The sequence below is a fragment of the Salmo salar genome, chromosome ssa18 (genome assembly GCF_905237065.1).
Source record: "Salmo salar chromosome ssa18, Ssal_v3.1, whole genome shotgun sequence".
NCBI classification, from domain to species: domain Eukaryota; kingdom Metazoa; phylum Chordata; class Actinopteri; order Salmoniformes; family Salmonidae; genus Salmo; species Salmo salar.
Window position 1 is genome coordinate 64,692,644 of NC_059459.1, and position 23,889 is coordinate 64,716,532.

Below are 23,889 nucleotides of genomic sequence, written 5' to 3' on the forward strand. Positions count from 1 at the left end.
GTTCGTGCGTTCAAGACGCTATCCGATGGGTAATGAAGGGTGACGCGCCCGGCGCGTTTCGTGACAAAACATTTTCAAAATATTCCATTACCGTACTTCGAAGCATGTCAAACGCTGTTTAAAATCAATTTTTATGCAATTTTTCTCGTAAAAAAGCAATAATATTCCGACCGGGAGTCGTTGTTTTCGTTCAAAGACTGAAAATGTAAACACAGTGTCGTCTCAGCACGTGCGCCCCAGTCTCATTGTTCTCAGATCAACCACTTACCAAATGCGCTACTGTTTTTCAGCCATGGCCTGCAAAGTCACCATTCAACGTTCTGGCGCCTTCTGAGAGCCTATGGGAGCGTTAGAAAATGTCACGTTATGCCAGAGATCCCCTGTTTTGGATAGAGATGATCAAGAAGGCTAAGAAATGGTCAGAGAGGGCGCTTCCTGTTTGGAATCTTCTCAGGTTTTGGCCTGCCAAATGAGTTCTGTTATACTCACAGACACCATTCAAACAGTTTTAGAAACGTTGGAGTGTTCTAGTTTCTGGGCAGGAGTAATAATCAGATTAAATCGGGTACGTTTTTTATCCGGCCGTGAAAATACTGCCCCCTATCCATAAAAAGTTAAGCCATTTCGCCACAACTTTGGAAGTATGCTTGGGGTCATTGTGCGTTTGGAAGACCCATTTGCGACCAAGCTTTAACTTCCTGACTGATGTCTTGAGATGTTGCTTCAATATATCCACATAAATGTTCTACCTCATGATGCTATCCATTTTGTGAATTGCACCAGTCCCTCCTGCAGCAAAGCACCCCCACAACATGATGCTGCCACCCCCGTGCTTCACGGTTGGGATGGTGTTCTTCGGCTTGCAAGCATCCCACTTTTTCCTCCAAATATAACAATGTTCATTATGGCCAAACAGTTCTATTTTTGTTTCATCAGACCAGAGGACATTTCTCCAAAAAGTACGATCTTTGTCCCCATGTGCAGTTGCAAAGCGTAGTCTGGATTTTTTATGGCGGTTTTGGAGCAGTGGCTTCTTCCTTGCTGAGGGACTTTCTGGTTATGTCGATATAGGACTCGTTTAACTGTGGATATACAATACTTTTGTACCTGTTTCCTCCAGCATCTTCACAAGGTCCTTTGCTGTTGTTCTGGGATTGATTTGCACTTTTTGCACCAAAGTACGTTCAGTTCTAGGGGACAGAACATGTCTCCTTCCTGAGCGGTATGATGGCTGCGTGGTCCCATGGTGTTTATACTTGCGTACTATTGTTTGTACAGATGAACGTGGTATCCTCAGGTGTTTGGAAATTGCTCCCAAGGATGAACCAGACCATATTTATTTTCTGAGGTCTTGGCTGATTTCTTTTGATTTTCCCATGATGTCAAGCAAAGAGACACTGAGTTTGAAGGTAGGCCTTGAAATACATCCACAGGTACACCTCCAATTGACTCAAATGCTGTCAATTAGCCTATCAGAATCTTCTAAAGCCATGACATCATTTCTGGAATTTTCCAAGCTGTTTAAAGGCACAGTCAACTTAGTGTATGTAAACTTCTTCTGACCCACTGGAATTGTGAAACAGGTAATTGTAGGTGAAATAATCTGTATGTAAACAATTGTATGTAAAATTACTTGTGTCATGCACAAAGTAGATGTCCTAACTGACTTGCCAAAACTATAGTTTAACAAGAAATTTGTGGAGTGGTTGAAAAATGAGTTTTAATGATGTATCACTTACCATTAATGTCCAGCTTGGTCCCGTTTCTAACCTGACAAGAAAGTCTACTTGTCAGTTTCCTATACGGTGATATCTGATTATGTGCAGTTACCTCTTGTTCAAGACATAGTATCATACTAACATTTTTCATACACCATGTTCAATTATCTATAAGTGACTTTGCTGAGCTTCACAATCAATTTTAGATATTTTCAAATGATTTGGACATAATGCGAAAAATGCTAATATCGGTCCCATAACTTGAATGCCACAAATGCTAAAATATTAGCATTTGGAAACAGTTCCAGGGAAACTAAACCAAAGCATGGATTGCTGTCATACCTTGTCAATAGACTGCTTATAGGGAAAGGAAACCAAAATGTGATTTTGTAATTTGGGTGAACTATTCCTTTAAAGTGGACCAATGCTTACTATATACTATATGTTGTGCAGGGTGTGTGAAGCATAAACACTTTTTGGTGTCTAGATGATCAATTAATTTTGTGGAACCATTGGGTAATTTTCTATCACCGGTTGGATAAAGAACGTACAATACTGAGGTTGCAGTGTCAAAACAGATGCATTTTCTTCAGTAAACAAGATATTAAATAAATAAAAAGTTATCTGTCAAGCATACAATGCATTTTCAAACAATGCACATACAGTAAAGAGCTACAAGTATAGTACATGGACCTATTTTGGCTCAACCCCATGTTACAGTTACAGTAATCCTGATGACCTATAGGAGGACTGTTTGGTTTACAACAGGTCTTGATATGTACCAGGGGAAACAGTGGTGGAGTATCATGAGTGTATATAGTACATACCCTACTGGATGAAACAAGTCTATTTTATGTCAGTCCCATTAACTATCATTCACAGAATCATGCTCTATCTGAAGTATAACACCTGTTAGCTTAGTATGGGTGTAACAGTTAACTGGGAAGACCTTCTGGCTGCAGCCTGGGATAAATAGATACATTCTATTTAGACACTATAAGCTAATGATTGTAGTCTAATAATTAATTAAACCTGGCCTTCTGTTCAGTTTTGGTGAAAGTATACTGTGTGGGTCTTACATGTCAGTGGACTGTGTTGCTAACTGTCATTGTCGTGAACAACAATGAGAGAAAACAGTGACACCACACAGACATCCTGCTGAAAACCACATAGAGAGAGGGTGTGTAGAAGGCTTTCACGCCTGTCCAAAGCATAGTAGTGGCCTCATTTTGTGCTTACAGGAGACCAATGGGTTCAGGTACCTGTGAACAGCTAACTGTGTGCATGCATGGGTGGTTGTGTTTAGCATGGTAACACCCACATTTTGTGTCAGTTTAAATCTTCCCTTTGCAAGCTCTCTCAACACACATTCATTCATACGCACATACAGTATGTATACAAGAGAAGGAAAATGTATATTTTAGTCAGTATCAGCTAAAATAAGTCACAGCCATTCATTTCAAAAATACAATTTGAAACAACTCAGCAATCTCAATAAATTATCATTTGCAATACACAGTGATGATATATCCAACAGTTACTGCAAAACCCATCTGCAGACATTGGCCTTAGCTTGATCTATTTCCTGATGAGGTACATGATGATGAAGATGGTCAGACAGCAGAGGAGAACTCCAGATCTTATGATGGAGAGAAGGACCAGGATCTTCATCTGTGGATCAGAGTGACCACACTGAACATGCAGCTTGGTCCCGTTCCCAAACAGTATCTCCCCACATGAGGCCACAGCACAGTAGTAAGTCCCAGCATCAGAGAGGCTGAGGTTCTTCTTGGGGAGGTTGTAGACACAGCTTTGTGTAGGAGACCCAGCCTCGGGACTTTTCTCACACTGATCACTTCAGTCTCCATGGGTGTAAATCTGGATGGAATTCTCCTGAGCCATGTCACAACGAATAGACACTGTGTTCTCCTGAACAGGTCTTAGTGTGTATTGTACAGTTCAGAATCACAGAGTCTCCTGGCTGGACTGACTCAGACACAGGCTGCTGAGTAAAATGCTGGTTTCTGGAATCTGTGCCTTTTACACAATAAACCAAAGGTCTAATAAGTGATTGTTATATTACAATATAACCACTTGGAGAGCCTGATAGTTAAATGTGTGTGTATATATATATATTACCCTCTGTGGAAAGGGTTCTACCTGGAACCAAACATTGTTCTTAAAAGGGTTATAATATGGGGACAGCTGTAGAACCCTTTAAGGTTCTAGACAGCATCTTTTTTTCTCAGAGTGTACAGTGCACTACTTTATACCAGGGCCCATCGGGCTCTGTTCAACAATGGGTCCTGGTCAAATGTAGAGCTCAATATTTGGAAGCATACTTGTCATTTGGTTGATGTTGTAGGTAGATAACGGTTTTAGAGAAAGTTAACTAAGCCATGATAAGTGCATGGCCTTAATGCACATTCCTGTCCTCCTAAACAATAAGGACATGAAAACCGTGTGCTATAAGTGTAAGCGGTCAAATTACAGCTGTGACATTTGGTTATCAACTTCTGAATCCCTCTGTTCAGAACAAATACAGAAATTGAAAATGTGCATGATGACCAAAGATATCACAACACTTATCACAGGCCTTAGAAACGCAATGAGACAAATGATCTGCGTTGGTATCAAACCATAACAAACCATTAATGTCACACTAATAGATGAGGGGTGAACTCAAAAGTACCTAAGAAAGAAAAGGTTATACCAAATATGTATGTTTGCTTAGTTGTTGAGTGGAAACTTCTGAACACAGAGATCTTTGTATGAGGTGTTGTTTTCCATCCCTGTTCACACCAGCGAGGTGACACTGACCACAGGCCGAGTATGTAACATCTGCAGTGAATGCATCAGATGAGAGTCTGCAGAGAGGATTGACACCTGCCTCTGTACACTCAACATTAGAGCAGTAGGTCTATTGTTTATGGATGAATTCACTCTGCATTCAAATACATCATGGATGCACTGACTGAAGTAGGCCTACAAGAGCTCCAAAGTGTTGGAGATGTTGCATACAACACATTTATGGTCTTTTTGAACATAGCCCACTAAAGTATGGTTATGGTACCAAAAAGCAGATGGCGGTGTGCAGGTGTCCCAAACCTCAGGTGTCCAAAATACAGTATCATTGTATATCATGCATTCAATTAAATTCAACTGTATTATGGTTTAGATGCGACAGAGAGAGCGAGAGACAGAGAGAAAGAAAGAGGTGTGACGAGAACAGAGAGAGAGAGATACAACCTATATACACTGCTCAAAAAAATAAAGGGAACACTTAAACAACACAATGTAACTCCAAGTCAATCACACTTCTGTGAAATCAAACTGTCCACTTAGGAAGCAACACTGCTTGACAATACATTTCACATGCTGTTGTGCAAATGGAATAGACAACAGGTGGAAATTATAGGCAATTAGCAAGACACCCCCAATAAAGGAGTGGTTCTGTAGGTGGGGACCACAGACCACTTATCAGTTCCTATGCTTCCTGGCTGATGTTTTGGTCACTTTTGAATGCTGGCGGTGCTTTCACTCTAGTGGTAGCATGAGACGGAGTCTACAACCCACACAAGTGGGTCAGGTAGTGCAGCTCATCCAGGATGGCACATCAATGCGAGCTGTGGCAAGAAGGTTTGCTGTGTCTGTCAGCGTAGTGTCCAGAGCATGGAGGCGCTACCAGGAGACAGGCCAGTACATCAGGAGACGTGGAGAGCAACAACCCAGCAGCAGGACCGCTACCTCCGCATTTGTGCAAGGAGGAGCAGGAGGAGCACTGCCAGAGCCCTGCAAAATGACCTCCAGCAGCCCACAAATGTGCATGTGTCTGCTAAAACGGTCAGAAACAGACTCCATGAGGGTGGTATGAGGGCCCGACGTCCACAGGTGGGGGTTGTGCTTACAGCCCAACATCATGCAGGACGTTTGGCATTTGCCAGAGAACACCAAGATTGGCAAATTCGTCACTGGCGCCCTGTGCTCTTCACAGATGAAAGCAGGTTCACACTGAGCACATGTGACAGACGTGACAGAGTCTGGAGATGCCGTGGAGAACGTTCTGCTGCCTGCAACATCCTCCAGCATGACCGGTTTGGCGGTGGGTCAGTCATGGTGTGGGGTGGCATTTCTTTGGGGGGGCCGCACAGCCCTCCATGTGTTCGCCAGAGGTAGCCTGACTGCCATTAGGTACCGAGATGAGATCCTCAGACCCCTTGTGAGACCATATGCTGGTGCGGTTGGCCCTGGGTTCCTCCTAATGCAAGACAATGCTAGACCTCATGTGGCTGGAGTGTGTCAGCAGTTCCTGCAAGAGGAAGGCATTGATGCTATGGACCGCCCGTTCCCCAGACCTGAATCCAATTGAGCACATCTGGGACATCATATCTCGCTCCATCCACCAACGCCACGTTGCACCACAGACTGTCCAGGAGTTGGCAGATGCTTTAGTCCAGGTCTGGGAGGAGATCCCTCAGGAGACCATCCGCCACCTCATCAGGAGCATGCCCAGGCGTTGTAGGGAGGTCATACAGGCACGTGGAGGCCACACACACTACTGAGCCTCATTTTGACTTGTTTTAAGGACATTACATCAAAGTTGGATCCGCCTGTAGTGTGGTTTTCCACTTTAATTTTGAGTGTGACTCCAAATCCAGACCTCCATGGGTTGATAAATTGTATTTCCATTGATTATTTTTGTGTGATTTTGTTGTCAGCACATTCAACTATGTAAAGATAAAAGTATTTAATAAGATTATTTCATTCATTCATTGAGATCTTGGATGTGTTATTTTAGTGTTCCCTTTATTTTTTTGAGCAGTGTATATTTTTAAAAATTTCCCTTTTGTACTTTAACTATTTGCACATCATTACAACCCTGTATATAGACATAATATGACATTTGAAATGTATTTTCTTTTGGAAGTCTTTTAAGTGTATTGTTTACTGTTTACTTGATTATTTCACTTTTGTTTGTTATATATTTCACTTGCTTTGGCAATGTAAACATGTGTTTCCCATACCAATAAAGCCCCTTAAATTAAATTAAATTAAATTGAAATGAGAGAGAGAGAGAGAGACAGAGAGAGATAGAGAGAGGTGTGAAGAGAACACACACAGAGAGAGAGGTGTGAAGAGAACACATAGAGAGAGAGAGAGGTGTGAAGAGAACACACAGAGATAGAGAGAGAGAGGTGTGAAGAGAACACACAGAGAGAGAGAGAGAGAGAGAGAGAGAGAGAGAGGTGAAGAGAACAGTGGTGGGGGGGGGGGGGGGGGGGGTGTTGAACAGAACAACAGATCAGTGTGGTGAGAGCTGAGAGCTCCAGGTCAGTCTTCCTGTGGTTCAGGTTGCTTGTCTTCAGCAGAGAGAGAATGAGATGAGTTTACCACAGTGGAATATAACTAGGCATATCAGTGACACTTATACACACAAACTACCCAAAAATTATTTTGCAGTAAATGTATTTATGTATTGGTTATTTCCCCTTAAATATACAGTATACCACCACAAGTATTATGAGTTTGGTTAAAAGTTCCCCAGTTTTTGGCAGTTCTGTTTCAGTTTGTGTCCTAAATCTTATTGAATTACATTTTATTTACACAGAATTAGATATATTATCCAAGGGCTATGTCCTCTTTCATTTCAAAAGATGGTAACAAACTGGTAATCAATTCTAAGTAATTGTTCTTTTAAAAATATTCCACTGTCTCCCCGACAAATGTTATGTCATGAGACATCCAGTCTTGTTCACCTCAGCAGTGGTGAATCTCAATTGCAAACTCCTCACGTCCTCTCTCCTCCCTTATCGCCTCCTTCTCTAAACTCATTAGATGAGAAAGCCAGAGGTCCCTCTCCTCTGAATTTTTCCTCCAATGGGATTTGAGAAGGTAGTGATGCGTTGCTCACTGGTCCCCCCTACTCTACCTCAGATCCTGACCATGAAGGCTGTCAGAAGGTTTTTTTTGACTACTGCTTGGAATAGGGGGACAGAGCACAGCAACAACAACAACAACAGTCAATTATAAAACAACCATTCAATATCCACTGAGTAGTCAAATCATTAACAACAACTTCCTGATATTGAGTTGAAATGATCAACAACCAATTTAACAGAGCTTGATGAATTTGAAAAATAATAATTGGCAAATGTTGCACAAACCAGGTGTGGAAAGGTCTTAGCAACTTACCCAGAAATAGTCACAGCTGCAATCGCTGCCAAAGGTGATTCCAACATGTATTGGGGGTTGGATACTTAGTGAATCAAGATACAGTAGGGTTTAATTATTCATTAACTTTTTACAAATGCTTTAATTTTTCTTCCACTTTAACATTGCAGAGTATTTTGTGTAGACCGTTAATAAAAAAAGACAATTAAATCCATTCTATCCCACTTTGTAACACAACAACATTTGGAAAAAGTCTAGGGGTGTGAATACTTTCTGAAAGAACTGTACAACCCTCAGTGCATCAAAACAACACACATTCTATCCACACCTGTCTTCACCTGTTTATCTGGATGATAAACACCAGACAAGACCTTTGCTGCTCAACAAGATGTTCAAACCATGTATGTGAAGAATACAAACAATGAGCTAAAAACATTTAAATTCCCGAAAGCGTTCAACAAGTGGAAAATATGCAGATACTTTGTAACCTTAAAAAATGTGAACTTTATGAATACATTTGTCAACTCTTTTCCTTCATGAAAACCTCTGACCCATGCGCTCAAAACATATCGACTTCAGTCAGTATTGATTTTCACAGCGCTATTTACTAATTCTTACATACAAAAGGTGCATATACAGGGGTTTGCAAAAGCAAGTTTCATACTACATATACTCTATTGATAATGGTCTTAACGTTATCTATTTCCTGATGAGGTAGATGATGATGAAGATGGTCAGACAGCAGAGGAGAACTCCAGTTCTTAAGCTGGAGAGAAGTACCAGGATTCTCATCTGTGGATCAGCAACTGAAATGATACAAATTCTCAGGCTAGGTTGGTATAAGCTGCTATTGTACTTTATTTCTATTCTGTGGTACTTTCATGGTACATCATATTAATTCATTTCTGAAAGATTCTCACTTAAAATTACAGAATGAATATATACCTTCTTCATAGTGCTCTGTAGGGTTCTTGTCATAATCTTTGTGACCTTTTGAACAATTAGGTGAGTTAAATATTCTACTGTTATTCAAACTGTAATACGATAGTATCGTATCTCCAACATTAAGTCACAATTATATCTGACACCTAGGATAAATGTTTGTGCATTAGGTGTCATAGCTGACAATTTATTGAAAAGATTACCTTGGACCTTCAGGACAGTCGCGTTGGTAAAGATGAAATAGTTATCAAACATTCCACAGAAGTACAGACCAGAATCAGCTACATCTACCTCTGTGATTCTGAGAAAGATAGTTATTTTGGTCATGGACATTTTCATATGTTTGACCTGAAATCCATTTTGATGATAAACAGTTGGCAGAGAGCTCCACATAGACGTGATGCCCATGGGCTCTGAGCCGTTGACTTGCTTGAACCAGCCAACATGTCCTGGTGTTTTAAGGACATTGATGCACTGCAGGGTGACATTTTCCCCTGAACGGACCACCATTAAGGGTGTTGGAGAGACACACACAACATGGGTCAGATCTGAAAGAGAGAGAACAAAAGTTAAGAAAGAGTTGTGAGTAAAACGTATTCTTCATGCACATGATATACACACCTTTAACACAGTCACAACTATGTGAGAGACCAAATGTATTGATTAATCACAAAATCTGAACTAAGGATACAGTAACTTACAGAAGCCGTAGAGGACGAGAGCTGGTACATATATGTGTTTCATTCTGTGTTTAGATCTACACTGCCAGACCATGAATGAAAGACTGAATCTTCAAATAAGAGAGATGAAAGTCATTTGTGATTATGGGCGGGACATAGTATGACAACCATAGCTGTATACAATGACCACAGATAAAAATTATCTTATCACCAACCACTGATGTTCCACCCTTGTATTTGGTTTGATAGTGAGAAATATAAGATATTTTAATTACAGACTGTAGTTTATCATCATAGATGTTCGCAGAATTGTAAATACTCAGAATTATTTAAATATGTTTCAACAGAACAGTTGGTCAAACATATTTAGTCCATTTTAAAGTAATAGCCTTTGAAAAGGGTCTGGTTGACAGTAAATATTCCAAATCTAAATCTGTTCTCACTGTTAGATTCCCCTCACTGTTGTGTTTATTTATTTTAGTGGGCTTTAGGACCTCCTGGAGTGGGTAACTATTGGCTGGAATTGGTGATGGTTGGTGTAGGAGCAAAACTCATGACAATGGTTACATTTCCAGTATCCGCAGTATCCGGACGGTCCACTTTGAAGTTCTGAGACAGAATAACTTGTATAAGGGATAAAACATATGTGAGCTGAACTTAGGTAAAGGGACAGAGCTAGATTGTCAGGCTCGGGCGTCGTAGGTGGAATCAGACGCAGGAAGCAGCGAGCACAATATAGTGGCTTTAATGAAGTTCTACAGGCGAGAATAAACAAGCCACCCCAAACAGAGAAATAAGCGCACACAATATAAGTGCCCCAAACACACGGGAAAAACAATGTGGCGCAACACTGGCACAAACGCGTCAACACAAACCTCTACAGTAAAGAATAATCCCGCACAAAGAAAAGGCGGACCAGCTAAATTAAATAGCCCCGCTAATCACCCCCACTCAGAACAGGTGCGCACAATCACAAACAGGGGAAAACAAAAAGGGAATCAGTGGCAGCTAATAGGCCGGTGACGACGACCGCCGAGCGCCACCCGAGCAGGAGGGGGCGCCACCGTCGGTGGGAATCGTGACATAGACAAACAAAGAGTTCAGCATTTGTCTACAGTAAAGCATAATGTCAGCAGAAAACAGAACTAATACTGGAAACATATGTATGCAATAAATGTATAATTTTTTTGTATTATAACCAGGGCCCGCCACCATTATAATCTAGACCGAAGCAGATGTGGGCGTTAACAAGCAAGAACTGAGAGTGGAAGATAATGGTGGAGAAAGGCCAAGGGGATTTATTATCTATATAGAGGGAGGTGACTATGTGTTATGTAAAGAAAACTATAACACAGTGCTTTGTGATAAGAAAGTTGGTAATTCCTGTCAAGGGTGTGTACAGAGGCGAAGTCAGGTGCAGGAGATCAGAATGTAGTAAATAGGCGCACTTTAACCTCTTACATCTAGACGTTCCGCTAGCGGAACACCTGCTCCAATATCCAATGATAGGCGTGGCGCGAATTACAAATTCCTCAAAAATACAAAAACTTCAATTTTTCAAACATATGACTATTTCACAGCATTTTAAAGACAAGACTCTCCTTTATCTAACCACACTGTCTGATTTCAAAAAGGCTTTACAGCGAAAGCAAAACATTAGATTATGTCAGCAGAGTACCAAGCCAGAAATAATCAGACAACCATTTTTCAAGCTAGCATATAATGTCACAAAAACCCAGAAGACAGCTAAATGCAGCACTAACCTTTGATGATCTTCATCAGATGACACACCTAGGACATTATGTTATACAATACATGCATGTTTTGTTCAATCAAGTTCATATTTATATCAAAAAACAGCTTTTTACATTAGCATGTGACGTTCAGAACTAGCATACCCCCCGCAAACTTAATCTGGTTATCACTACTGCCCAGAAACTAGAATATGCATATAATTATTGGCTTTGGATAGAAAACACTCTAAAGTTTCTAAAACTGTTTGAATGGTGTCTGTGAGTATAACAGAACTCATATGGCAGGCAAAAACCTGAGAAGATTCCTTACAGGAAGTGCCCTCTCTGACTATTCCTTGAGAATCTTGTCTCTGTTTATTGAAGACTGAGGATCTTTGCTGTAACGTGACACTTCCTACGGCTCCCATAGGCTCTCAGAGCCCGGGAAAAAGCTGAATGATATCGAGGCAGCCCCAGGCTGAAACACATTTGCGCTTTTGGCAAGTGGCCGATCAGAGGACAATGGGTTTAGGCGCGTGCACGAGTCGACCCCATGCTTCATTTTCTTTCGTCTTTTTACCTAAACGCAGATTCCCGGTCGGAATATTATCGCTTTTTTACGAGAAAAATGGCATAAAAATTGATTTTAAACAGCAGTTGACATGCTTCGAAGTACGATAATGGAATATTTATAATTTTTTTGTCACGAAATGCGTCGTGCTCGTGACCCTTCTTTACCATTCGGATAGTGTCTTGAACGCACGAACAAAACGCCGCTATTTGGATATAACTATGGATTATTTTGAACCAAACCAACATTTGTTATTGAAGTAGAAGTCCTGGGAGTGCATTCTGACGAAGAACACCAAAGGTAATACAATTTTTCTTATAGTAAATCGGACTTTGGTGAGTGCTAAACTTGCTGGGTGTCTAAATAGCTAGCCCTGTGATGCCGGGCTATCTACTGAGAATATTGCAAAATGTGCTTTCGCCGAAAAGCTATTTTAAAATCGGACATATCGAGTGCATAGAGGAGTTCTGTATCTATAATTCTTAAAATAATTGTTATGCTTTTTGTGAACGTTTATCGTGAGTAAAGTTTATCAAAGTAAATTTTGAGTAAATTCCCCGGAAGTTTGCTAGTTCTGAACGTCACATGCTAATGTAAAAAGCTGGTTTTTGATATAAATATGAACTTGATTGAACAAAACATGCATGTATTGTATAACATAATGTCCTAGGGTTGTCATCTGATGAAGATCATCAAAGGTTAGTGCTGCATTTAGCTGTCTTCTGGGTTTTTGTGACATTATATGCTAGCTTGAAAAATGGGTGTCTGATTATTTCTGGCTGGGTACTCTGCTGACATAATCTAATGTTTTGCTTTCATTGTAAAGCCTTTTTGAAATCGGACAGTATGGTTAGATTAACCTGTTATGGCTAGGGGGCAGTATTTTCACGGCTGGATAAAAAACGTACCCGATTTAATCTGGTTACTACTCCTGCCCAGTAACTAGAATGTGCATATAATTATTGGCTTTGGATAGAAAACACCCTAAAGTTTCTAAAACTGTTTGAATGGTGTCTGTGAGTATAACAGAACTCATATGGCAGGCAAAGACCTGAGAAGATTTCATGCAGGAAGTGGCCTGTCTGACAAGGTGTCGTACTTCTTGTCTCTGTTTTTTGAGAATGAGGATCTTAGCTGTCCCGTGACACTTCCTACGGCTGCCATAGGTTCTCAGAAGGCGGCAAAAAGTTGAATCGTGGCTTTGCAGGACCTGGCTGAAAAAAAGTAGCGCGTTTGGGTAGCGGCTGGTTACAGTACTGTGAGACTCAGGCTCGTGCCCGCGTCGACCAAAAGCTTTGTTTCTTTCCTCTGTTTAGCTAAATGGACATTCCCGGTCAGAATATTATCGCTTTTTTACGAGAAAAATGGCATAAAAATGGATTTTAAACAGCGGTTGACATGCTTCGAAGTACGGTAATGGAATATTTCGATTTTTCTTGTCACGAATTGCGCCAAGCGCACGACCCTTCTTTACCATTCGGATAGTGTCTGGGACGCACGAACAAAACGCCGCTATTCGGATATAACGATGGATTATTTTGGACCAAACCAACATTTGTTATTGAAGTAGCAGTCCTGGGAGTGCATTCTGACGAAGACAACAAAAGGTAATCAAGCTTTTATAATAGTAAATCTGATATTGGTGAGTGCTAAACTTGCCGGGTGTCTAAATAGCTAGCCCGTGATGCCTGGGCTATGTACTTAGAATATTGCAAAATGTGCTTTCACCAAAAAGCTATTTTAAAATCGGACATATCGAGTGCATAGAGGAGTTCTGTATCTATAATTCTTAAAATAATTGTTATGCTTTTTGTGAACGTTTATCGTGAGTAATTTAGTAAATTGTTAGCAAATTCCCCGGAAGTTTGCGGGGGTATGCTAGTTCTGAACGTCACATGCTAATGTAAAAAGCTGTTTTTTGATATAAATATGAACTTGATTGAACAAAACATGCATGTATTGTATAACATAATGTCCTAGGTGTGTCATCTGATGAAGATCATCAAAGGTTAGTGCTGCATTTAGCTGTCTTCTGGGTTTTTGTGACATTATATGCTAGCTTGAAAAATGGGTGTCTGATTATTTCTGGCTTGGTACTCTGCTGACATAATCTAATGTTTTGCTTTCGCTGTAAAGCCTTTTTGAAATCGGACAGTGTGGTTAGATAAAGGAGATTCTTGTCTTTAAAATGCTGTGAAATAGTCATATGTTTGAAAAATTGAGGTTTTTGTATTTTTGAGGAATTTGTAATTCGCGCCACGCCTATCATTGGATATTGGAGCAGGTGTTCCGCTAGCGGAACGTCTAGATGTAAGAGGTTTTTAACGAGAGTCTTGTCTTTAAAATGGTGTAAAATAGTCATATGTTTGAGAAATTGAAGTAACAGCATTTCTAAGGTATTTGAATAACGCGCCACAGGATTCCACTGGCTGTTACGTAGGTGGGACGATTTCGTCCCGCCGACCCTAGAGAGGTTAACCTGTTATGGCTAGGGGGCAGTATTTTCACGGCTGGATAAAAAACATACCCGATTTAATCTGGTTACCACTCCTACCCAGTAACTAGAATATGCATATACTTATTACATATGGATAGAAAACACCCTAAAGTTTCTAAAACTGTTTGAATGGTGTCTGTGAGTATAACAGAACTCAAATGGCAGGTCAAAACCTGAGAGATTCCTTTACAGGAAGTGGCCTGTCTGACCTTTTCTTGAACTTCTTTTCCATCTCTATCTTTTACTAAGGATCTCTGCTCTAACGTGACACTTCCTACGTCGTCCATAGGCGCTCAGAGCCCGGGAAAAAACAGAATGTCGTCATCCCAGCCCCAGGCTGAAACACATTATCGCCTTTCTCAAGTGGCCGATCAAGGGACTCTGGGCTTAGGCGCGTGACCCGACCGCCCCCGCCTTTGTGATTTTTTCCTCTGTTTGCCGAAAAGGAGATTCCCTGTCGGAATATTATCGCTTTTCTACGAGAAAAATTCCGTAAAAATTGATTTTAAACAGCGGTTGACATGCTTCGAAGTACGGTAATGGAATATTTAGAATTTTTTTGTCACGAATTGCGCCATGCGCACGACCCTTCTTTACCATTTCGGATAGTGTCTGGAACGCACGAACAAAACGCCGCTATTCGGATATAACGATGGATTATTTTGGACCAAACCAACATTTGTTATTGAAGTAGCAGTCCTGGGAGTGCATTCTAACGAAGACAACAAAAGGTAATGAAACTTTTATAATAGTAAAGCTGATATTGGTGAGTGCTAAACTTGCCGGGTGTCTAAATAGTTAGCCCGTGATGCCTGGGCTATGTACTTAGAATATTGCAAAATGTGCTTTCACCAAAAAGCTATTTTAAAATCGGACATATCGAGTGCATAGAGGAGGTCTGTATCTATAATTCTTAAAATAATTGTTATGCTTTTTGTGAACGTTTATCGTGAGTAATTTAGTAAAATGTTAGCGAATTCCCCGGAAGTTTGCGGGGGGTATGCTAGTTCTGAACGTCACATGCTAATGTAAAAAGCTGGTTTTTGATATAAATATGAACTTGATTGAACAAAACATGCATGTATTGTATAACATAATGTCCTAGGGTTGTCATCTGATGAAGATCATAAAAGGTTAGTGCTGCATTTAGCTGTCTTCTGGGTTTTTGTGACATTATATGCTAGCTTGAAAAATGGGTGTCTGATAATTTCTGGCTTGGTACTCTGCTGACATAATCTAATGTTTTGTTTTCGTTGTAAAGCCTTTTTGAAATCGGACAGTGTGGTTAGATAAAGGAGAGTCTTGTCTTTAAAATGCTGTGAAATAGTCATATGTTTGAAAAATTGAAGTTTTTGTATTTTAGAGGAGTTTGTATTTCGCGCCACGCCCATCATTGGATATTGGAGCAGGTGGTCCGCTAGCGGAACGTCTAGATGTAAGAGGTTAACAAAAGTATAGTGCCTGACAATACCCAAATAACAATAAAGAATTACACACAAAGACATGGAGGGGAACAGAGGACTAAATAAATGCAGTGTGATTATGGAACAAAAACCAGGTGTGTATGGAACAAGACAAAACAAATGGACATGTAAGAAATGGAGTGGCGATAGCTAGAAAGCAAGGAGAGGAGCCGACTTGGGCTGAAGTCGTGACAGTGATCCCCCTTTGACGCGCGGCTCCAGCGGTGCGCCGACACCGGCCTCGGGGATGACCCGGAGGGCGAGGTGCAGGGCAATCCAGCCGGCGACGGTGAAACTCCCGCAGCAGTTTGGGGTCCAAAACATCTGCAACCGGAACCCAGCACCTCTCCTCCGGACCGTACCCCTCCTACTCCACGAGGTACTGAAGGCCCCTCACCTGATGTCTCGAATCCAGGATGGAACGAACGGAGTACGCCAGGGTCCCCTCGATGTCCAGAGTGGGCGGAGGGACCTCCCGCACCTCAGATTCCTGGAGCGGACCAGACACCACCGGCCTGAGGAGAGACACATGGAATGAGGGGTTAATACAGTAATCAGAGGGAAGCTGTAATCTGCAACACACCTCGTTCACCCTCCTCAGGACTTTGAATGGCCCCACAAACCACGGACCCAGCTTCCGGCAGGGGAGGCGGAGGGGCAGGTTTCGGGTCGAGAGCCAGACCCGGTCCCCCGGTGCGAACACGGTCCGCGCTGTTCTTTTGGCGAAACGCAGCTCGCTGGAGGTGAACATGGGCGGCCTCCCATGTCTCCTCCGCGCGCCTGAACCAGTCGTCCACCGCAGGAGCCTCGGTCTGACCCTGATGCCATGGCATCAGAACCGGCTGGTACCCCAATACGCACTGAAAGGGGGAGAGGTTAGTGGAGGTGTGGAGAAGCGAGTTCTGTGCCATCTCGGCCCAGGGCACGAACGCCGCCCACTCCCCCGGCTGGTCCTGTCAATAGGACTGCAGAAACCTGCCCACATCCTGGTTGACTCTCTCTACCTGCCTGATCGAGACCCCAATATGTTCCATGAACGCCTTCCAGACTCTCGACGTGAACTGGGGACCCCGATCAGACACTGTAACCTCAGGCACCCTGTAGTGCCGGAAGATGTGAGTAAACAGGGCCTCCGCAGTCTGTAGGGCCGTAGGAAGACCGGGCAGAGGGAGGAGACGACAGGACTTACAGAAACAATCCACAATGACCAGGATCGTAGTGTTCCCCTGTGAAAGAGGTAGATCGGTTAGAAAATCCACAGACAGGTGTGACCAAGGTCGTCGTGGAACGGGTAAGGGGTGTAGCTTACCTATGGGCATGTGTCTCGGAGCCTTACACTGGGCACACACAAAGCAGGAGGAAATATAAACCCTCACGTCCTTAGCCAAGGTGGGCCACCAGTACTTCCCAGTCAGACAGTGCAACGTCCGACCAATCCCCAGATGACCAGAGGAGGGTGATGTGTGGGCCCAATAGATCAACTGGTCACGGACAGCAGACGGAACGTACATACGCCCGACAGGACACTGGAGGGGAGCAGGCTCTGTATGCAACGCTTGCTCAATGTCCGCCTCCAGCTCCCACACGACCGGCGCTACCAGGCAAGAGGCCGGGAGTCTGGGAGTCTGATCCATGGGCCGCTGCTCTGTGTCATACAGCTGGGACAGTGCATCTGCCTTCGTATTCTGGGAACCTGGTCTGTAGGACAAGGTAAACACAAAACGGGTAAAGAACATGGCCCACCTTGCCTGATGAGGATTCAGTCTCCTCGCTGCCCGGATGTACTCCAGATTGCGGTGGTCAGTCCAGATGAGAAAAGGGTGTTTAGCCTTCTCAAGCCAATGTCTCCACGACTTCAATGCTTTAACCACAGCCAACAGCTCCCAGTCCCCCACATCATAGTTACGCTCCGTTGGGCTGAGCTTCTTCAAGAAGAAAGCACAGAGGTGGAGTTTCGGTGGCGTACCCGAGCGCTGTGAGAGCACGGCTCCGATCCCAGCCTCGGACGCGTCCACCTCCACTATGAACGCCAAAGAGGCATCCGGATGGGCCAGCACGGGAGCCGAAGTAAACAGAGCTCTTAGCTGCCCAAAAGCCCTGTCCGCCTCAGCCGACCACTGCAACCGTACGGGACCCCGCTTCAGCAGTGAGGTAATGGGAGCAGCCACCTGGCCAAAACCCCAGATAAATCTCCGGTAGTAATTAGCAAACCCTAAAAATCGCTGCACCTCCTTTACCGTGGTGGGAATCGGCCAATTACGCACGGCTGCAATGCGGTCACTCTCCATCTCCACCCCTGATGTGGAAATGCGATACCCTAGGAAGGAGACGACCTGCTGAAAGAACAGGCATTTCTCGGCCTTGACGTACAGGTCATGCTCCAACAGTTGTCCAAGTACATTGCGTACCAAGGACACATGCTCGGCGCGTGTAGTGGAGTATATCAAAATGTCATCGATATACACCACTACACCCTGCCCATGCAGGTCCCTGAAAATCTCGTCTACAAAGGATTGGAAAACTGATGGAGCATTCATCAACCCGTTCAGCATGACTAAGTACTCATAATGCCCTGAGGTGGTACTTAACACTGTCTTCCACTCGTCTCCCTCCCGGATATGCACCAGGTTATACACACTCCTGAGATCCAGTTTCATGAAGAAGCGCACCCCATGCATTGACTCAACTGCTGTGGCAATAAGAGGTAGCGGGTAACTGTACCTCACCGGGATTTGATTGAGACCTCTATAGTCAATGCACGGGCGTAGACCTCCGTCCTTCTTCTTCACAAAAAATAAACTCGAGGAGGCGGGTGAAGTGGAGGACCGAATGTACCCCTGCCGGAGGGATTCAGAGACATATGTCTCCATAGCCACCGTCTCCGCTTGCGACAGGGGATACACATGACTCCTGGGAAGTGCAGCGTCTGCCAGGAGATTTATCACACAATCCCCCCGTCGATGAGGTGGTAATTGAGTCGCCTTATTTTTACAGAAGGCGAGAGCCAAATCGGCATATTCTGGGGGGATGCGCACGGTGGAGTCCTGGTCTGGACTTTCCACCGTGGTAGCACCAACGGAAACCCCTACACACCTCCCCGAGCACTCTCGTGACCACCCCGTGAGAGCCCTCTGTTGCCAGGCGATAGTGGGGTTATGATGAGCTAACCAGGGAAGGCCTAGTACAACGGGAAACGCAGGAGAGTCAATGAGGAAGAGACTGATTCTCTCCTCGTGACCCCCCTCCGTCACCATGACCAGCGAGATGGTGGCTTCCCTGATTAGCCCGGACCCTAATGGTCGACTATCCAGAGCGTGAACCGGGAAAGGTCTAACTACAGGAATAATGGGGATCCCTAAACTAAGGGCTAACGCTCTGTCGATAAAGTTCCCACCTGCGCCTGAATCGACGATTCCAGGGTGAATTCCTGGGCGCTCCTCGTCCCCTGCCTCAAACGAAAGAGCTGTTCCCCCGCCGCTCTACCTTCGGGTGGATGGTCAAAGATGGCCCGGAAGCGAAGGGTGAACTCCCCGAAGTGGTCCAACGCCGCGTCTCCTTCTCCCCATATGGCGTTTGCCCACTCCAAAGCTCTCCCCCGAGAGGCATGAGACGAGGGCAGACACTTTCTCCCTTTCCGAGGGAGCTGGGTGCACAGTGGCCAGGTAGAGGTCCAGTTGTAACAGATATCCCTGGCACTGTGCTGCCGTCACTTCATACTCCCTGGGAAGGGAGAGACGCATCCCACTGGGACTGGCTCCGGACAGGACGGGTAGAGGTAACCCCGGTTGCGCTGGTCGAGGCACTGGGGAGACTTCCTGTCTCTCCCAGTGGTCCATAGTCTGGACAACGCGATCCATCATGGCAGCAAGATGATGTAACATAGCAGAATGTTCCTGGACGCGCTCCTCGACTCCTCTAACCGGGGTCCCTGCTCCTCCATGGTTCGGGTGTGTAATTCTGTCAAGGGTGTGTACGGAGGCGAAGTCAGGTGCAGGAAATGAGAATGTAGTAAATAGGCGCACTTTAACTTGTCTCGGCTAGGGGGCAGTATTTTCACGGCCGGTTGAAAAACGTACCCAATTTAAACAGGTTACTACTCTGGCCCAGAAACTAGAATATGCATATTATTAGTAGATTTGGATAGAAAACACTCTGAAGTTTCTAAAACTGTTTGAATGGTGTCTGTGAGTATAACAGAACTCATATGGCAGGCAAAAACCTGAGAGAAATTCAAGCAGGAAGTGGAAAGTCTGAGAATTGCAGTTCTTCTTTTGATTCTCTATCGAAGCTACAGTGTCTGTGGGGAGACATTGCACTTCCTAAGGCTTCCATTGGCTGTCTAAAGCCTTCAGAAAGTGGTTTGAGCCTTCTCCTGTCACTGGGCAGAGTATAGGAGCACTGGTTCTGTCCTCACAGGCTGAGATACATTCGGATGCATGGGCACGTCTGGAACTAACAGGACGGAGTACATAGTTGGAGAGGGAAATATCTGCCCACAGTGTAAACCGTTCACTTTTTTTATCTGTCCACAGAGGTAAAGGGCTCACTTTTTGCTGAGATTTAGACATAAAATAATCAATTTGCATTCTTATTTGCATAGGTGTTACAGTATGGGAGTTGTGCCAAGGTAGAAGACAATTTCAGTTACCTTACAGTCAAGGTTGGGGTCAAATCCATTTAAATTCCAGTCAATTCAGGAAGTACACTGAAATTCCATGTTGTTTACATTCTGAATCGACTGGAATTGATATCACATTGACCCCAACCCTGCTTACAGTAAATAGCTACTGAAACAAAGAGGAGAAATGGACTTGGCAGTTCATGCAGGTTACATACAGTACTTACAAGTGATATGCAGAATCACCATACAGATGGATAGTAGAATCATCTTGCAGTCCATCTTGAATGTTTACTCTCCCCTGCCCTGACCCTAGTCCAGCTTGAATGATGTGGTATATGATGCACTGAAGTCAGATCAGTAGGCTTCTTGTAAGAAAGGCAGAATGTCACCTCTTTTCTCTGATTGGTGGCCGCAATAACACTCTTCCTTGTTGGTGGGCGAACAGACACTGTACTTCTCACAAAGAGAGCATTCATTGTAAATAATATAATATATGATTTATTCATATATATTTTATCTATGAGCTAACACATTCTGGACCACACCTTCCACGCCGTTCATTATTTCCCACTGAACGCATAGCCTCTCGTTCATTATCCCTTACATATACGGTACCAGTCAAAGGTTTTGACACACCTACTCATTCAAGGGTTTTTCTTAATTTTTATTATTTTCTACATTTTCTACATCAAACCATGAAATAACACATATGTATTCATATAGTAACCAAAACAGTGTTAAATATATCTAAATATATCTTTTATTTTAGATTCTTCAAAGGAGCCACCCTTTGATTGATGACAGCTTTGCACACTCTTGGCATTCTCTCAGCCAGCTTCATGAGGTAGTCACCTGGAATGCATTTCAATTAAAACCTCTTGAGGATACCGTAGGATAGGGGGCGCCACAGCGCATTTTGAAAAAAAATCTTTCCCATTTTCAACGGCCTACTAATCAAACTCAGAAGATAGGGCATGCATATACTTATTATATATGGATAGAAAACACTCTAAAGTTTCTAAAACTGTTTGAATGGTGTCTGTGAGTATAACAGAACTCAAATGGCAGTCAAAACCCCGAGACCGATTGAAACAGGAAGTGGAATTCTGAATTGTGGACTCGACTTCTCATCTTTCCTTATTAATCACACCGTTAACCATGGTTCAGTGAGCACTTCCTATTGCTTCCACTAGATGTCGCCAGTCCTTTCACAGTGGTTTGAGCCTTATAGAGTCAAAACTCAGTGAATGACACGAGTTTGAAATTGGTCACAGGGGATGGGCCATCACCATTATGACGCCGGCGGCCATGTCTGCCCCCACCTTTGGATACGGTTTTAAAGGCCATGACATCATCCCCCTCGAATCTTATTGGCTCTCTTGGTGTTAGAGGCCCTGAAGATTTATTTTATACAACGTTTGACATGTTTGAACGAACCTACATGCGCGAGCATTGCATTTATTCTGAACTTCAGAGCTGCGCTTGGAGAGAGCCATAGGACGCGCTACCAACATCAGGCTAATGGAACGTGAAGTATGGACTTTTTGACCGAAAATACATCTGTTGTGGACCTGGGATGCTTTCTGATGAAGACAACTAAAGGTAGGCGATTATTGACAATATTATACAAGATGAGATGTGACATGCGATTCTTTCCAAGATGGCGCCGAGCTCTGTATATTAGCTAATTTTCTGAGTATCGCATCTCCTTTTATCGCAAAGTGTGATTACCCAGTAAAGTTAATTTAAAATCTGGTATGACGGGTGTTCTCAAGAGATATTCATCTATAAATGTTAGATTGACAATATACATTTAAAAAATCGTTATAGGATAGTAATTTAGGGAAATGTAGCATTGTTTACCGGGACGCTTTTGAGGGGAAATTATGTAGTCAACCTCAGACAGAGATGTAAAATGCTGTTTTTATATATAAATATGACCTTTATTGAACAAAAGAATGCATGCATTGTATAACATGATGTCCTAGGGGTGCCATCTGATGAAGTTTGTAAAAGGTTAGTGCTGCATTTAGCTGTTTTTTGATTATATGTGATGCAAGTGGTTGGTCGGAAAATGGCTATGAAGCTGCTTTTTACGATGGACTCATCTAATATAATCTAATGATTTGCTTTTCCTGTAAAACCTTTTTGAAATCGGACGACGTGGGTCGATTCAGGAGAGGTGTATCTATAAAAAAAATATATATATATATATATATTTTTTTTTAAATTATGATTTTTTTTTAATGCTAATTGGCGATATGATTTTTCGCTGGATTTTGATCCCGCTAACGGGATCAGACGCTGAAGAGGTTTAACAGGTGTGCCTTGAGAAAAGTTTTCAAACAGTATCACTGAATAACATGAGGCCACAGCACAGTAGTAAGTCCCAGCAGCAGAGAATCTGAAGTGCCTCTTGGGGAGGTTGTAGACATAGTTCTGTGTAGGAGACCCAGCCTCAGGGCTCTTCTCACACTGATCACTCCTGTCTCCATTGTTGTAAATTATTACTGGATGGGATTCTCCTGAGCCATGTCTGAACCAATATACACTGTGTTCTCCTGCACAGGTCTCAGTGTTAATTGTACAGTTCAGAGTCACAGAGTCTCCTGGTTGGGCTGAGGCTGTTGAAGCACAGATGCTTCTGGACCCTGAACCTGACAAGATGGCCAATAAACAAATAGAATCTCTGGAATATTAGCATTTGTTAAATTAAGATTTCAATCATCTGATTAAGATAATACTTCATATTTACACAGTATGTCTGGAAATTCAGATTAACACAAACAAAACAAAAACTGTCTCTTTACCTTCTACAATGAGAATGGCTCCTCCAAACCCCGTCTTATTGCTATAAGAGCTCCCACAGTGGTAATTGCCTGAATCAGAGAGTTGCATGTTGAGATCCTTAGGTGACTCTTGTTTGGCCATTTTCCACTGAGAAGCTAGGGTTATCCTTAAACTCGTGGTAGAATGTTGCGTCCCTGTCAAACTTATAGATGGTTGAGAAGAGCTGAAGTTTACATTCCAATGTTTGCTTGTACCAGGAGACATGCATGGCCATGTCACCTGCATAGAAGCATGGCAAAATCACTGTGTCTCCAACGATGGCTGACATGAGACCATTCTCTTGATGTATGGAAGACGACTCACCCCCTGCTAGATCATAAACTAGAGAGCATGAAAATATATTGGCTGTTACATACCTCAATTACAACTTTGTATTGTCAAAGTGTCTGTAGAGCAATAATGGGTTTCCTTTGGTCTCCAAATCAGGTGTGGACATCACATAAGCAGAGAAATATTAAAGACTAATCCATCTCTACGAGAAGTGGAAATATCAGACACAGTGCGGTCATCTTTAAAGTTGACAGCTCTTCACAACTTGGGTCTTGAGTGGAAAGAGTCCACCCATGTAGACAACCCTTCAACAATGGAGTGACAGGTGATTGGTCGAACTGGACAACATCATTTTTGTTGACACCTCATTCAG

The 23,889-nt window shown here is 43.1% G+C and overlaps 1 pseudogene; it reads right to left on the minus strand.

Moving 5' to 3' along the window:
• Positions 1 to 3,296: 3,296 nt before the first annotated feature.
• On the minus strand, positions 3,297 to 23,755 carry LOC123728663 (uncharacterized; annotated as a pseudogene).
• Positions 23,756 to 23,889: the final 134 nt, after the last annotated feature.